Source organism: Desmodus rotundus, chromosome 3 (genome assembly GCF_022682495.2).
Source record: "Desmodus rotundus isolate HL8 chromosome 3, HLdesRot8A.1, whole genome shotgun sequence".
Lineage (NCBI taxonomy): Eukaryota > Metazoa > Chordata > Mammalia > Chiroptera > Phyllostomidae > Desmodus > Desmodus rotundus.
In genome coordinates, this window is record NC_071389.1 from 53,100,363 (window position 1) to 53,107,853 (window position 7,491).

The 7,491-nt window shown below is 39.2% G+C and overlaps 1 pseudogene; it reads right to left on the bottom strand.

Moving 5' to 3' along the window:
• Positions 1-3,439: 3,439 nt before the first annotated feature.
• LOC112309338 (peptidyl-prolyl cis-trans isomerase A pseudogene) lies at positions 3,440-3,937 on the bottom strand (annotated as a pseudogene).
• Positions 3,938-7,491: the final 3,554 nt, after the last annotated feature.

The following is a 7,491-nucleotide window of genomic DNA, read 5'->3' on the forward strand; positions in this document are numbered from 1 at the left end:
CTATCAGATGCAGAGTTCCAAACACTGGTAATCAGGATGCTCTCAAAAATGGTTGAGTATGGTCACAAAATAGAGGAAGTAGTGGAGGCTGTACAAAGTGAAATAAAGGAACGTACAGGGAACCAACAGTGAAGGGAAGGAAAGCGGGACTCAAATCTATGATTTGGAGAAAGAAGAAATAAACATTCAACCAGAACAGAATGAAGAAACAAGAATTCAAAAAAATGAGGAGAGGCTTAAGAATCTCCAGGACAACTTTAAGCATCCCAACATCCGAATTATAGGGGTGCCAGGAGAAAAGGAAAAGCAAGCAATTGAAAACTTATTTGAAAAAATAATGGAGAACTTTCCCAATCTGACAAAGGAAATAGACTTCCAGAAAGTCCAGGAAGCTCAGAGTCCCAAAGAAATTGAACCCAAGGAAGCACACACAAGGCACATCATAATTACATTATCCAAGATTAAAGATAAAGAGAGAATCTTAAAAGTAGCAAGAGAAAAGGAAACAGTTACCTACAAAGGAGTTCCCATAAGACTATAAGCTGATTTCTCAAAAGAAACCTTACAAGCAAGAAGGGGCTAGAAAGAAGTATTCGAAGTCATGAAAGGCAAGGACCTACATCCAAGATTCCTCTATCCAGCAAAGCTATCATTTAGAATGGAAGGGCAGATAAACTGCTTCCCAGATAAGGTCAAGTTAAAGGAGTTCATCATCACCAAGCCCTTATTTTATGAAATGTTAAAGGGACTTATCTAAGAAGAAGATGATAAAAAATGTGAACAGTAAAATGACAACAAACTCGTAACTATCCACAACTGAACCTAAAACACAAAAACAAAAACAAACTAAGCAAACAACTAGAACAGGAACAGAATCACAGAAATGGAGATCACATGGAGGGTTATCAGCAGGGAGGGGGAAGGGGAAAATGGGGGAAAAGGTACAAGGAATAAGAAGCATAAATGGTAGGTACAAAATAGACAGGGGGAGGTTAAGAATAGTATAGAAAATGGAGAAGCCAAAGAATTTATATGTATGACCCATGGATTTGAACTAAGGGGGGCAGATGCTGATGGGGGGGTGCAGGGCAGAGGGGAATAAAGTGGAAAAAATAGGACAACTGTAATAGCATAATCAATAAAATATACTTAAAAATAAAAAATAAAAACAAGAATAAAATAAATTGTTATTATCTACTTATTACAAATGTAATACAAATATACTATAGTTTTCATAGAGCATTCACAAGAATAAATCAAAATTACTAGCACAGGTCAGAACTAATTCTGAATATTATACAATTATATAGAGATATAGATATATAGATTTTAAAATGTAATGTCATTTATTTTTATTTTTGATATTAAACTCTTTAGAGCCTAATATTTATTATTTAAGAAAGTATTTCTCTTAAAACAGAATTTGGCTACTAATTTGTCAGAAATAACTTTTTGTTAAAAATATTGGAAAATAAAAGTGGAAGAAATATTTATAACTCATTAAGACAAAATATTTTACTTATTTACTTATAGATTTCAAGAGATACCTGGTATCTCTTCAAATGTATAAGTAAATGCAGACAATTACATACATGTGAAATTATGTTATACATATTCTGCATCTGCTTTTTAGTGTCTGCCATGATGAAGGAATGACTTCAGCTAAAGCTGACCCCATATTCTGTATCTGCTTTTTAAACATAATATTCTTAATACCATGCCTTGAACATCTTCCCATATTAGTAACTATAGATCTACATGATCATTGTAAAAGCTACACTGTATGAATATATTTGCTTTTTAATCACTCAATTGATGGAGTTTAGGTTGTTTCCAATATTTTATTATAAGCAATGCTGCAATAAAAACAATTTTGAAACATGTCTCTACAGATATGTCTGCTTCTTCAGGATAAATTCCTGTAGTGAAATTAATGGGTCAAAGAGGATTCATATTTTAAACTTAAAGCCATCTGCTCTCTACAACAGAAACTTTATACCCCCATGAGTGGGCATTTCTTGTATTGCTGATAAGATTGAACATCTCTTTCCGGAAATGCTGGCTACATGTACCTGTTTTTGCATGGATTATCTGCTCAGGTCTATCTCTCTGGTGGGCATTCATAATTTACTAATTAATTTGAAGAATTTTTTCGAGATTATTAATTGTTATCTGGTATTGGAGGTCTTTTTTATACTTTTCCTACTTTGCTCTTTCTTTTATACTTTTGGCTTTTGAGTAACAGTAAAGAGCCTTTTCACCTCTCAAATAGGTAGGCCGTTCTCTTACTGAATAATTTTTCCCCCACTGAAAAGCCATTTTTATTACTCACAAAAGTGAGAAGCATTTCTAGACTTTATTTTGTTCCAATGATCTAGCTATTCTTGGACTAACAAGGCTCTACTTTAATAACTCTAAGGTGGTAAAAATTTTCTAGTCACTGGGACTTGTTCCAACTCAATTTTTTCCTGAATTTTTCTATTTGTACCCCCTCCCCCTCCAAAAAAAAAGCTTCAGAAACTTTTTTTTTCTCAGATTTCTGAAATTTCCTAAGGAGATTTTGGTATGAATTACTTTGAATTTCTAGAGTATGAGAAGGAAAATCTTTACATGATTTGACCAGGAATTCTTTCTTTGAGTATTCTTTTATGTCCCCAGGAAAGTTTTAAAGTTTTTGTTTTCTTTTTCTATTTTTTAAAGGTATATAAATTCCATTTTATTGGATGTTGCCCCTTCCTTTAAAAAGTCAGATATAACTTAAACCATTTCCAGAAATAAGATTCCCCATAGAATCTAGAGTGTAGATAAACGTACACAAACTTCATCTATGAAACTGGCTGAGGGGTGGCCCTGTCAGCAAGCTATTTGGGGTGGGGGCACTCTGAGAGGCAGGACCCTACCTGCCTGGGGTGGCCTACCCGTGGGCTCGGTGTGAGCACTGTAAAGGCCTGCCTACATGGCTAGGGTCCCAGAGAGCCAGCTGTGCTATGTGGCTGGGCAGCCACTGGTGCCCCCTGTCTCTTGGATACCCACAGAACAAGGTAAGGTGACAAAGGACAAGTTCACCACCAGATTCCTCATGCAACCATGGTGGACTGGAGGCCAAGGGTGCATCAGGGTGGGGGGCCCAGCCTGCATGTCTTTGGGTTCAGGCAGGCCCCCTAGTTGCAGGGGCACCAGGGTGCTGTCTGAGGCCTCCAGGATAAAGTTTCCTTTTTCTTTTTTTAATCTTTATTTGTTGTTGTTTAGTTTTTATCTCATAAACTTAACTCTGCAATCCAGCTAGACCTGGAAGGGGTAAGGAAAACATGGAATCCAATGAACTGCATTGAGAGCATGAAGATGTATAAGACACTCAAGCAGATGGGAGTGAAGGGGTGCTCTCCTGAGCTACAGAAGGAATGGTCTGGTGGTTCAGATAAAACACAGGTCAAATGTATTAGAGTGGTCCACAGTCAGCAATGGTGATCTTCTGGCTGGTCCTGCCATTCCTGGACCCACAGCGGTCCACAGCTGTCACAACATCCATGTCTTTCTCCTGGCTGAGGACCACATGCTTGCCATCCAGCCACTCAGTCTTGGCAATACAGATGAAAACCCGGAGACCATTTGTGTCAGGTCCAGCATTTGCCATGGACAAGCTGCCAGGACCTGTGTGCTTCAAGATGAAATTCTCATCATCGAATTTCTCCCCACAGATGGAGATGCACTTGCCATCTCTGCCACCGTGGTGTGTGAAGTCACCACCCTGGCACATGCATCCCAGAATAATTCTGTGAAAGCAGGAAACTTTATAACCACATCCTTTCTCCCCAGTGCTCAGAGCACGAAAGTTTTCTGCTGGCTTTGGAACTTTGCCTGCAAACAGCTCAAAGGAGACGTGGCCCAAGGGCTCACCGTGGGCAGGGATGTTGAAGAACACGGTGGGGTTGACCATGGCTGAGTGCTGGAAGGTCAGGGAGACGGCTGCATCTGTAAGGACTGAAGTTTTCTTTTTAAAGGTCCTGTGTTTCTTGTAAATTTTGTCACATATATTTCACTGCTTTTTAAATTAGTAATAGTACTGCTATTGTGAATGAAATCTTCTTTCCATTATATTTTCTAACTGATCAACTGTTTTATTGACTTTTATATATTTATTATGCAATTAGCCACCTTTCTCATTTCATTAATGGTTTTTCCATTTGTTCTTACATGCTGTGGGTTTTGAGTAATATAACTATAAATAATGATTCTTTTGCATACTCCCTTCCAATATCTAATTATGTGAAACTTAAAAATTTTAAGATATGCCTTATTTAAGATATGCCTTATTACTAGTTTTCATTAATCTTGCATAGACATAATAAATAATATCGATGAATAAACTTAGCTCTTTTGGTTGGCTCAGCAAAGTTGGCTCAGCAACCTTTTATTTGGGGGTTTGGGGAAGGCACATTTATTTATTCAATATATTTCAAAGGCTGCATTCTCATTTTTCATTTGCTCTATTTTTTTTTCACCTCTTTTCTCCACATTTTTGGAGAGTGATCAAATTACCCATATGACCAATGATGTTTTCCATAGTGTCAGTTATGCTGATTCGTATCTTCTATGGTAATATGCATTTGGGGTTTCCATTTATTTTTTGCATATCTCAGGATACACCCTCTTCATTCCTCCTGTTTATCTCAACTTATTCTTTCTTTACGGCTCATAAAAATGAAAAAATAATCGTCTAAGCACTTCTTCGTGCAAGACAGAGTGCAAAGTGTTTTATAGACATTATCTTATTTACTTCTTGCACTCTGAGGTAGAGTTTACTAACAAGTTACATGTGAGGACATTGAGACTCCAGACGACTACCTACTTTGACCAGGCCCACAGCTGGTCAGTAGTAGAGACAAGATTTAAAGCCAGGCCTTCTTCTTCCGTAACCCCGGCTTTAAACAACGCTTCCACGGGGTTGTGTATGCCCTTGGCCCTCCTCCCTGTTCACAAGAGAGCTCAGTTCCTTTCAGATCTATACTTGGAGTGAGGTGGTCTCATAAGTACCTCGTGTCAGGCCTAGTGCCTGCTGGACTAAGGCATGAACCTCCCCTGCTCTGATTCTTAGATAATCTGGCTTTGCTAGAGTCTGGCAAATGTTCCTTGTACAAGTGCTGTACGCTCACCCAGCACTTGCTGCAATCCAGGGATCCTTCACTCTCCACCGTTTGCAAGACTTTCTCTGTATGGCTGTACATCCAAGGGAGCAAAGTGCCCGTACCTCCTGAACCTGCAGCTGTACCAAAAATTGAAATCTGCAGGCTGTAAGATGCAAGTGAAAGAAAGAAGCTGAGGGAATACTAAGGGATGGGCATAAATCTCTAGCTATCTCAAATATTTCTCGGCAATAAGAGGTTTGATTTTCTAGGTAGTGTAGCGCCTGTGTCCTAAGCACCTGTGTCCTTAGTTAGAAGCAGTGACTCAATTGAGGCCTTTTTTCCTGCCTACCTTGCAGCTAATTTCAGTCACTGTATCAAATGACTGACAATGGAGTTAGTGTAGATTCCCAATGGATTTTAGCACAGGGTTTCCTCATGTCTTTAGTTTCTAGTACGGTTGCAGTCTTGGTGGGTACTTCTACATGAGACTGGGAAAGGATAAATTAAGGACTGCTGATCTGTAGACTTAACACAGTTCTATGAGCATCTGTATCATGCAATTGGTTTGGGATTAGTGTTACACTCACTCTTAAAGTTCATGGCATATCCCCTCCGATACCTGTGTCACTGGTCACTGATGTACACCAAAGTGACTCTGAATTTCTTTTGATGACTTAATATTTCCTAGATTCTTTCCTTGAATGTAGAATTTCCAATATGAGCTATTCCTAAAGCTCAATGGATACATAAAACTGTCGTAAATTTCCAAATGCCATTTTAGAAAATCGCCGTACTAAGAAACAGTATTATTGGACAGAGATTTAAGGATGGAGCTGGGGTGTTTTCCTGTCTGTAAGACGTGGCTGAGGACACTGAGACAGCCAGGCCAAAGCGACCTGATAGGTTTTGCTGTTCTTCAGAATTATCTTGAACAGAAAAAATCCTCTTTACACTGTAAACTGTGGAAACCCCTTGGCACACATAAAATTTCTTGCCTCAGTAAAGCTGTGCTAAGGATATTAAGAAATCCTACCTGACGTTATTTTCCCTTTTGGAAGCATCCAAGTTCTTTTGTAGTTCTCTGGCCACAGCTACTATGGACAGAGAGCTAACAAATGCATCAGGGATATTAAATGTGTAACTGGAAATCCCAAGCTACACTAAGGGTCCTGCATTTGTGTCCCAGGTCACCCCCTGTAATTTTATGTTTAGAGTCACCGGTTGACTTGAAGCAGATTACCCTCAATAATGCAGGTAGGACTCATTCAATCAGTCAAAAGCCTTAACAACAAAAACTGAGGTTTCCCAAAGATAGAATTCTGCCTGAATACTGGAATATAGAAACCCCACTGGTCTGCCCTATAGATTTAGACTTGTCAGCCTCATAACTGCATGAGAAAAAATTTTTAAATAAATCTCTTTATACATGCATGTGTAATATACATATACACATATGCATGTGTAGTACACCTCTGTACATATATGAGTGATATGTGTGTATATGTGTAATGCCCTAAAAAATGTTTGCTTGGCTCTTGTCCCTACACAACCGTACGCTCTAGGATGTGGACTATACCATCTACATCTTTGCATCCTCAAGCTCTAGCATGGCGCCTTCTCAGACTCCTAAGCACTCACTATTTTGAACAAATGGAGGAATAAAATAATCCCTTCGTAAAAGTCAAACTAGAGATGAGTGACAACTGATGCAAAGAGACTATAAAGGGTCAAAAAATAGGAATCTCAGGAAAAATGAGGCTCAAAAGCAGGCAGCTCAACTCCTGCAGTCACCAGAGTCACAGCAAGCCAGGAAAGCCAGAGGCCTGGAAATTAAAATCCAGGTTCTTATACCAAAAGCCTACTAAGGGCCCGGTCTGGGGCAGCTCAACTGGTTAGAGTGTTGTCCCCATAATCCAAGGTTGAGAGTTCAATCTCTGCTCAGGGCACGTACAAGAATCGACCAATGAACGCAGAAATAAGTGAACAACCCATCAGTGGCTCTCTCTCTCTCTCTCAAACCAATTTGAAAAAAAGGCTACTAAAAAATGTTGGCTGAATTTGAACAAACTAGTCATGGGCCTTTTAACGTGTCCTTTCACCTTCTTAAGCTCAGGTGACTGACCTGTTTATCTAACTTTATATAATTCTAAGGTCAAAGCAAACAGGGACAGAAATTCACCCAGTTGGGACATGACATAATTCTTGTCGATTCCACAGGTTACTATTCTCTACTTTGTATCACGGACAGCACTGGTGACTGCTGGAGTAGCCCTTAGGCTACAGGCACCAACAGGGCAGTAAATACACTTGGCTCAAAACTGCGACTAGACTAGAACTGGACCACAAGGAGATGGTACAGAGAGCA